This window comes from Triticum aestivum, chromosome 2D (assembly GCF_018294505.1).
Source record: "Triticum aestivum cultivar Chinese Spring chromosome 2D, IWGSC CS RefSeq v2.1, whole genome shotgun sequence".
Classification (NCBI taxonomy): Eukaryota; Viridiplantae; Streptophyta; class Magnoliopsida; order Poales; family Poaceae; genus Triticum; species Triticum aestivum.
This window is the reverse complement of record NC_057799.1, coordinates 413366277-413372634: the sequence shown is the minus strand read 5'-3', so window position 1 is coordinate 413372634 and position 6358 is coordinate 413366277.

The window sequence follows — 6358 nt, the reverse complement described above, 5'->3', positions numbered from 1 at the left end:
TGCCTCTAGGGCTGATGATCAACAGTACAAGGGAAGAACAGCCTCCTGAGGTTGAGGTGTTCTTGTGAGTAGGCTCTCGATCGGGTTGGATCGAGCTAAGATGAGATGCCCTCTACTATGGTGGCTAGCCCTACTTATATAGGCCCTGGTCCTCTTCCCAAATATCGAGCGGGAAGGGAGCCAACAACGGCGGGCAAATTTGAAGGGGGACAGCTAGTACAAGCTATCCTGACAAAAGCGGTCTTCGCCTACGAAAAGCTCTGGTGGTGACGCCGTATCGGGTTCCACGATGACCTCCGTCTCACCGTCCTCCTGGTCTTGGTCTCGTTGCACCAGTATAGCAATCTTTGCCTGATGCCTTGGTACTCTTCGCCTGCGCTGGCCTCCTTAGCACCAAAGAGGAAATAAGGACGCTGCGCGCGCTGGCGCCCGCCTGGCGCCCGCCTGGCGCTGTTCGTCATGGCTCACGTCAGGAGAGCCTCGTGAGGTTTGCCCTGCCTTGATATCTCCGCTCCTCACGAGCCTGCATGGCTAGGCTACTCTGGAGGAGGTCTTGCGTCGTCCGCCTCGCGAGGGTCTTGGATGCCTTGTTGATGAAGATGGGTCGTACGGCCTACTTGCTTAGCCATGCCGTGGGCCGCAGGCAGGCGAGTCTAGGGACCCCCATTCCCAGAACGCTGACAGTAGCCCCCGGGCCCAAGGTGCGCTCGGGCTTGGCTTCACGGCGAAGCCAAGGGTCATGTTCGGAGCACCGCGGGCCCCAAAAGCCTGCGGCCTTGGTTGACGCGTGGCGGTTGATTGGACGTGGGCGTCTCCGCTTCCCCATGCTGCCTTTGAATCCGCCTGGCTATGCGGCCCCTGCGGCCTACACAGTTATTCCTCCATCGCCCGCGCCTTGCTTCCCCAATTCCCCTGCTTCCTTGTGGCTCTGCTTCCCTTCTCCGATCTGACCTGCCCTCCTCCTGCTTCGCTGCCATGGCGCCAAAACAGGCGGACAAGGGGAAGAAGCCAATGTCTTCGTCTGGCGCACCTCCAGCTAATGAGCCGGCGCTAGGCCGATCCCGGGTGCTCAATGACGAGGCCATGGACAAGGTGTGTCCGATGCTTGCTTCCAGCTTCAGCGAGTGGGAAGAGACGGTGGCTTGGCCTGCGTCTCGCTCCCGCATGGCTCGGGCAGCCACCAAGGTCCCAATCTTCATAGATGCCCTCTGGGCTGGCCTGATTCCTCCTTTCTCTGCCTTCATCAACGCAGTGCTAGAGCATTACCAGATCCGCATGCTGCATCTTGACCCCCAATCGGTGACCCTTCTTGCTGTCTTCGCCTTCGTGTGCGAAGCCATGGTGGGCATCGCTCCTTTGGTGGCCCTCCTCCGTCACTTCTTCTCATTGCATCTGGCCGACCCTCAGCAATGCTTGGGGTGCGTGAGCTACCAGGCCGTGGCTACGACCGCGGGCGCGGGGATTGACTTCGAGCTCCCTTCATCCACAAGCGAGTTTTGCATGCAATGGGTGTTTGACGATGCTGGCGTGCTCAGCCCCCTGCTTCAGGCTCCGGCGGGGCCTGCTGTTCCAAACTCCGGTTGGGGCCATTAGAAGCTCACGAGCCCCCGCCTTGCCCCTGTCTGGGCCATGCTGAGGATGTTGAAGGACCACAGCGTGACTGCGCCTATGGTGGTGAAGGAGTTCGTCAAGCGCCGAGTCGCTCCGCTTCAGCGCCATTCCCGCCCGATGTGGACCTTGCTCAGCAGTCAGGACCACATGAGGTTTCAGGTGGAAGGGCTTCCTCTTAAGCCGCGGGAGACAGTGCTCATGGTTCTGACGGGTATCCCTCTGCCGGACGACATGCCCAGGAAGAGCTGCCTGCTGTACCGTTGCGAGAACAGGGATGAGTTTGCCGCGAGCATGCCCTCCTTTGATGAATGGGGGCTGCGGCCGATCGGCCCGGAGGGGCCTCGTGAGAACCTCGTCATCGTGGTTCCCTTCCTTCCCGCTGGTGCCGAGCTCGCCCCAAGCGACGGTGCAGGTGGGCGAGGTCCGACAGGGGCTGGTGGCCCGTCCTGAGGAACACATGCCGAATGATGATCCTGGGGCGTCGTCTTCGGGGGCCTGCGACCCCCCTCCTGAGGCGACGATTATTGAGGAGGCGAAGCACGCGGCTCCCGAGGCCAAGGCTCCAGGGGCCTCGGGAGGTTGTGGTGAGGTGGTGCCCGGCTGTTTGCCGCAACTAGGCACCTATGAAGGTATCCTTCCAGGCTCTTCTCCGACCCCTCTGCGCACCGGCCGTCACGTCCAGTGTTTCGGTCGTCTTTGTGTGGACTTCGGTGAGCTCCGCAAGAGGAAAGGATCCCCTAGCGGTAGCAGCATCTTCGGGCCGCTGAAGCGACGAAAGTACATCACCATTGACGTGTAAGTACCTTGCTGCCATAGCTTATTACGCGCTGCTTCCTTCTTCTGACGCCAGTCTTTCAGGGCTCCTTCCACCGAGGCTACCGAGTCTCCTGAGAAACGGCCTCCTTCTTCCTCAACTCTTCCGCCGGCCTCGAGTGCTCCGAGCCCGCTTGTCGCCCCCGGAGCAGGGTTGGTTGAAGGGGCACTCCTGCCTTCTTGGCATGCTGAACCTGTGGCCCTGTCGCTCCTTCCCCCCCGTTTTGGTGTGGAGCTTGGCAGGCGTGCCCAAGACTCCTCAGCTGGTCATGGATGGCAATTTGTTGGCTTCGATCTTCGGCTCCTCTCCGAGCAGCGGGCCCTGGTCAGATTGGGCTCCTCGCGAGGACTGGTTGACGTCTCGCTCGGTGTCAGCCCCCTGCCCCCTACCTGGAGGGGGCACACCACTTGGCGCCACGCCCACAGCCCCCGAGGCGGAGGACGAGGTGGGCCGAGCGTTTGAGCTCGAGCGCGGGCGGAGCATGGTTCGTCACGAGCTCTTCCAGGAGGCGATGGGCGCGATGTGTCGACTTGGTGAAGAGCTCGCGAGTGTCGATTCGCGTCTTGAGGCTGAAGGTCTCCGGCTGCCGGAGGAGCGGCGCAAGCTGAAGGTGGCCATCAACCTCGGTCGTATCAGCGCGACCTTGAGAATGCGAGGGCCGAGGCGTCCCTCAAGATCGCCCATGAAGCCTGCTCGCGAGCCTTGGAAGAGGCTCGCGAGGCCGACCGCCGTCGCGAGGCTGCAGAGGAACGCGCGTGGGAGCTCCAGGCCTGGAGCGCATCCCTTGAGCAACAGGTGGAGGCGCACAGGGCCGCTCTTGTGTCGCTGAGGGGGATGCCCGCGGAGGAAGAGGAGGTCCGGAAGCATGAGGAAGCACTGACCCTGGAGGCCGTGGAGCGCAGCCTCGAGCTCGAGCAACTGGAGATGAGGGAGCGTCAAGTTGCCCAAGCAGAAGATGCCGTCGGGGCTCGCGAGGCCAGCATCGAGGAGGTGGTTGATCGCTGGGTGGCCGAGGTTCGCGCAGATCTGGAGGGTAGGTACAACCTGAAGCAGAAGCTCGCAGGCGCGGAGGATGAGGGTCGGGCTGCTGCCCTCAGGCCCAGGTTGGAAGAGGCTGAGAGGCGTGCGGAAGCCACGGCCGCCGCCCTGGTTACGACGCAGGCGGACTTGGCCTCCACCCGCGCCGAGCTGCGTTCCCTCCGGAGGCAGGTTGATGACTCAGAGGCCGTCGGGAGGCAAAATACGGAGGAAGTGCTCCAGCGACGAACGCTGGAGCGCGAGCATGCCCCTATGCTTCAGGATCTCCGGAACAGGGCCAATATCGCCCTAGGCCATATTTGCGACGTGGAGGCGCCGGCCCCTCAGTCGAATGATTATGCCAGCCACCTGACCGTCTTCACTGAGGTGGTGACACGCCTGGAGGCTCGATCTGCCAGAGCTTGCCAGCTTGTGGAGGAAAGGGGTCATGGCCTACTCGAGCGCGCTTTCTCCTGTGTCTTCAACCACCTCCTGAATGCCGACCCCAACTTTGATTTCGACACCGCCATCGCCCCCGTACCCTCGGCTGTCCGGGGCAACCTAGTGCGTTGGGTTGAGGATAATGTGGACGCGTTGGTCAGGGCCTTCACTTCGGAGGATAACGCGGTGGTGGTCATCGCAGACGAAGGCAACATGGTTGACGACGGCGACGGGGGCGTCGCCGATGGCGGCGATGATGCCGCTGAAGACGGCGACGACGCGACTGACGCATCAACGGGTGATGCAGCAAGCGACATTTTTGGCTGATCCCTTGTTCTCCTATCATTTCATCCTGCGCACAAACTCGGGCGTGGCCCTTAGAAAACTTGTAAGAGCATTTTGAGAGGGGGAGCCCCTCATGTAAGCAAACTGCAGTTTTTACTATCCCATGTGATGTGAGTTTGTGTCCTCGTGAACTTGTGAATCCGGATGCGAGTTCTCTGCCTTGGTTTACCTTAGTCAGCGCCAGCTTTGAGCTGGGCTGCGACGTGTCGAGTTCCTGAGAACCCTGTGGAGCTCGTCGCCCCGTCAGAAGGGGCCCCACTAGAGCTGAGCACCAGTTGTAGTGCTTGCGCGCACTAGGCGTGCGCGCTTCACGCTGTCCCGCTCACGAGGAGGTCGTGAGGGGAAGGCGATGGACATGAGTCCCAGTCAAAACAAGGTCCAGAAGGCAAGAAATTGCTTGAACAAGAAAAGGCTCCCCCCGCGCGCATCAATAAAAACTCAGCTTCAACTCAAATCCAGATCCAGAAAGCAAAGCTACACAGAGAGAGATCCAAAGCAAAAGGCCGCGTCCGGCACCTAGTCTAGTCTTCTGCTCTTCAAGTCTTCTCACCAGCGCTGAGCTAAGTGCTGCCACTAGGCGTGGGAGGGAGCCCCAGGGCCTGAGGTCGGCACCCCTGAGACTCCGGGGCGTGTATATCCCCAACTCATTATTACGTGAGAGTGTCACGGGCGGCGAGCTTCACAGGCACTGGGCCTTCTTCACAGGTACTGGCCTTGCATCATATCGCCAGACGAGGGCCCCGCCTTGCGCCACCCTTGACCTCCTCTGAGCCGACGGTCACCAGGACGACACAAAGGAGGAAAAGAGGACGCCAGCGGTTCCCTCGGCGACCACAGGTCCTCTGCCGGGGGAAGGGTTGTCGAGGCCTCCCCGGCAGAGGGCCTACCTCCGGGTGTCACCAGGCGTCACGCACCGCGGGGACGGGCCTTGCTCCTGGCTTCCTCCCGGCGGCCCCCAGCGTGTCTCCCTTGTTGGAACGGACGCTGCAACCTGACTCGTCTGCAGCCCATGGTTAGCATAAGCCTATTCCTGAGAGATTAGTGGTACCCTGTAGTTGCCGTTGCCGGCGTGACCGTCGTGGTTCTCCGTTGGTTCTTGGAAGGCTTCGACTCCTAGCGCCCCCTCTCCCCAATCTTCTCCAATGAACGAGCCAGGGCCATCCTCTGGTGCATACCCTTGGTCCATCATGCGGGGCATGTAGGCTTCCGGGGCCATCACCCCGAACACCTCGAAGTGGTGCCCCACGCTCCATGTTGCTCGGCCCATGGTGGCGTCCTGGGGATGACAGCACGACGTCTGGCTGGGACCGTGGAGGGCGACGCTTGCGCCCGTGCTTGTCGCGGGCGGCATGGGGGGTCGGAGCCCCCTACGCCGCAGGTCGTGCTGATGTTGATGAAGCCCCCGGGCATAGTTGATGGCGCGCGGATGTGGTAAGGTTCGCCGCGCGGCCCTGCAGTGGCCTGAGGAGGAAGTCGATAGCAAAAGGGTGGTGCTCCCGACGCCGCTGCGTCCAGCAGCTCGGCAACACGCTCCAGCTGTGTGTCCCGGCCGCTCTCCATCAGTCTGCACCGTTGTAGCTCCCTTGCCACGGTGAGCGCTGCGCGCATGTTTCCTTGCTCCCGCCGCGAGTGCGGCGCCGTTGCTGCGGCATGGCTCACCGCTCTTGCGGCGCCTCGTACTTGTCGCGGGGTGAGGGTGGACGACGCCTGGCCATGCTGCCCACGCCCGGTGGAGTTAGGCGGCGCTCGCGCCACCTGGAGTGCGGGGTCAAGATCTTCACGGGCAGGCGGCGCTGCTCGGGCCGGCCAGGCTGGCCAACGATCGGAGCCGGCCCTTGAGTCGCCAAACATCGTTGATGGGGAGCGTCGGCGAGCTGGTTGGCAGAGAAGAAGCTCCGGCGCACCCCTACCTGGCGCACCAAATGTCGGATGTGGGGTTCCGGAAAACCCTTAAGGTTCGAACACTGGGGTGCGCGCGGAGTCTTTCCCTCCTACCGATCTACGCCCTAGCTCGCTAAGATCTCGCGGACGAACTCGACGAACTCGCAACACAGAAAGACACGAGGTTTATACTAGTTCGGGCCACCGTTGTGGTGTAATACCCTACTCTAGTGTGGTGGTGGTGGATTG